Below are 3,517 nucleotides of genomic sequence, written 5' to 3' on the forward strand. Positions count from 1 at the left end.
GATGATTCTCCTCTTGTCCCTTTAGGGCTTCATAAAGGAGTTTAGAGATTTCTGTAAAACCCGGAATCCAAATTTTTACAAAAGCCTGCTGCCCCAAGAAGCTCTCTCAGCTGCTTCTTTGTTTGGGGCTTAGGGATGGCACTAATAACCTTTCATTTTCTAGGCAATGTATGCCCTGTGTTATTTGAAATCCTAAATATTTAACATGCTGTACACAAATCTGGGCTTTCTCCCACAATACCTTCTATCCAGTTTTCTTGAAAGTGCAGCAACAACTTTTTGGTGCCTTCCCAGCACTGTTCTTGGGTTGGGCTGCATAACAGTCAGTCAGCCACATACTGCAGTAGGACACAGCTATATCGACAGGGGAGGTAAGCAAGTCCTTGGCTAGGGCTTCCCCAAAAAAGCATGGGTTATTTTTTAAATCCCTGTGGCAATCTGGTCCAAGTAAACTGAATATTTTTCCCATCACTCAGGTCTTCCCATTCAAATGCAAAGATGGGTTGACTGAGGGGAGAGATGAGAAGGCAAAAGAAGGCATTTTTTAAATCCAAATAAGTAAACCATGCTGTTTCTGGAGGTATCAGGCCCAACAAAGCATAGGGGTTAGGGACCACTCACTGGGTGAAGCATTACTGTTCTGTCATTTACAGCCTGTAGATCTTGCACTGGCCTATAGTCCCCATCAGGTTTCTGAATAGGCAGCAAAGGGGTGTTCCAAGGTGACATACATTCTTTAATAAGTCTGAATTCCTTTAATCTCATGATATGGGGTTTAATTCCAATTCGGGTTTGCCTGGACATTGGGTATTGTTTTACACCAATGGAGCCAAATTGTCTTTTAATTTTGTAACTGTGGGTGGATGATTCTTAGCTAAGCCTAGGGGAGATTCCTCTGCTCATACTCTAGGGGACATAGTTCTTAATTCTTGCGGAGCTTGGAAAAACATCATCCACATTGTAACATTGCCATTCATCTTCTCTTTTAGTAGTTACCATCATAATGAGATCCTTTCCTGGGTCTGAATGCAGAGATGCATTTCCCTATTGAATGAAAGTTATTGTAGCTCCCAATTTAGATAATAATCTCTTCCTAATAATGGAATAGGACATTCTGGCATATACAAGAATTCATGTTTCACCTTATGTCCTCCAATTTCACATGTCCTTTCATAGCAAAACTGATGCTTTTCTGAAATTCCAGTGGCACTAATCACTTGGATGTGCTTTCCACTCAGAGGGGCAACTGGAGCCGTTACTACTGAATGTTCTGTGCCACTATCTACCATTAAGAATATGTTTTGGCCCCCTATCTATATATCAACCATGGGCTCATGGAGGCCTAGCTGCATTGAGCCCAGTCTGTCAGTCACTGTCCTCCATCACAGGCAACAATGTGCCAGTATCCTTCCTTTCCTTCAAGTCCTGGTTTTACTTTTCCTTGAGCCTTGTCTTTCTTTTTCCTTCTCTTCCTTGGCTCCCATAGCTACTGCTATCTTCTTTCCTGGCTCTCTTTCTCTTTCACTGTCTCTCTATTCACATACACTTTCCCAGCTAATTGCAACAATTGCATTATATTCATGCCTTCCCAAGTCTCCTGCCTTTGGATTTTCCTTCTAATGTCTGGTGCTGACTGGGTTACAAAAGTTGTATTAATTAGCTGATGGTTTTCAGGAACAGCAGGTTCAAAAGGTGTAGACAGTCTGTAAACTTTATAGAGCTACTCATAAAGCCTGTCAGAGTTCCCATCGGGCTCCTGCTGTGTTTCTAGCACTTTAATCATATTTGTAGGCCTTTTACTTGTAGCCCGCATTCCTGCTAAAAGGGCTGTCTGATAATTTCTCAAGTTTTCCTGTCCTTCTTGGGTATTGGGATCTCAATCAGGCCTCATATTTACTGGGAATTGCTGTTCATGCCAAGTGTCTGGATTCTGCATATCACCTGGCATTCTAGTGGGATTAACTTCTTAATTTTTCCTAAAACTCTCTCTATTTTTAGAGGTTAACAAAGTTCTACAAAATTTTTTACAGTCCTCCCAATTAAGACAATGGGTAGCAGAGATGGAATCAAATAACTGAAGCATTTTGGAGGGGTCTTGGCAGAGAATAAGTGACTTTTTTCCCTGGACCAAGCCTCTTTTTATTCTTTTTAAAGTCAAATCTCAAATATTGCACCTTGGTGTGACATATTTGTGCCTTTTTCCAACAGTTTTTTAAACTCACTATAAAGGAGGAGGTCATATTGTAACCTGTTGGCTCTTATACTCTTTGAAGATGACCAATGTACACATATTGGTAACATATTTAGAATTTAACCCTTTGATGAAAACCAATGTAAACATATTTAAACTTTACATAACAAACTTGAAACCAACAAACAAGCATATATATTTTTTGATAAATCACTTTTGTACATCTTTTGGCATACCTAAACCTTCTGGTCTTGTACATCTCTATTATCTTTCTAACAAGACAAACACAAAATTTCTTACATCAAAATTGCATCTATTTTACTTACAGCTTTTTAATATTTTTTTTGTCTCACTTACTATAGATCTTTTGTCACAAACTTGTCTTTAGTTGTTAAAATTTTAAAGTGCTCCTTTTTTTGTTCTCAGCTTGTTACACTTTAAATTTTATTGGTTGCCAATAGGATGGTAGGGACCTTGAGTTTTTTTTATCAGCAAAGTACAGAAAAGAGCAAGTTAACCCTATAATTACAATTGAAGAATTTGCAGTGTACAAGAAATATTTTAAGCAGACCAATTAAACATCAATTAAAACTGAAACACAGATACATTTATCAATTAGCTAAAATTTCTAACTTGATTTCTCTTGTAAAATTTCTTACTTTCTCTGGCTTTGTTTTATGCCCTTCAGAGCTTTCTTAGCTGTTTTTAATCCATTACTTATTTTCTTTTTTTCAATTCTTTTTTCCAATTTGAGTGGAAGCTCTATTCAATCCTCTTTGAGTCTGACCATAGTATGCACCATCTGGTGCACTACAGTTAAGCAGTTCTCATGCTTTTGTCCCCACCTCCTCTGCATCTGTGAATTTAGTAACACAAAAGGAGGGGAAAATTCTAAATTCTCTTGTTCTGGATCTGAAAGGACTGGTTTCTTTCCAGCATGGTCCTCTTTCTGAAGGAGGACCAGGATATCATTTTTTGCTTCCAGGGGACACATATGAAGCCAAGGAAGCATTCTGTGATACAAGTTGAGCCATGAATCAATATAAGGAAATTGATCTGGATGTTCCCATCCAGGGGCAGTGACTTTTAGCCAGATGGACCAAAAGAGACCCTCATCTAGGATCTCTCAGTTGGCCCAGCTGGGCAAAGCATGGACCATTCTAACTCACAAAAGCCTCTAAGTTTTTAGGGTTTCATCTTAGTACCATAATTTCCAGTAAAACCTTTTTTTAAATTCTTAAGCATGCATTTCAAAACAGTAGGATGAGATATTTCTGTCCCCACAATTGGCCAATCAGAGTGTTGATGTGTATGTATGGGTACCCT

Source organism: Heterocephalus glaber, unplaced genomic scaffold (genome assembly GCF_053883595.1).
Source record: "Heterocephalus glaber isolate CG9 unplaced genomic scaffold, H.glaber_assembly_v1.0 deba00000594, whole genome shotgun sequence".
NCBI lineage: Eukaryota > Metazoa > Chordata > Mammalia > Rodentia > Bathyergidae > Heterocephalus > Heterocephalus glaber.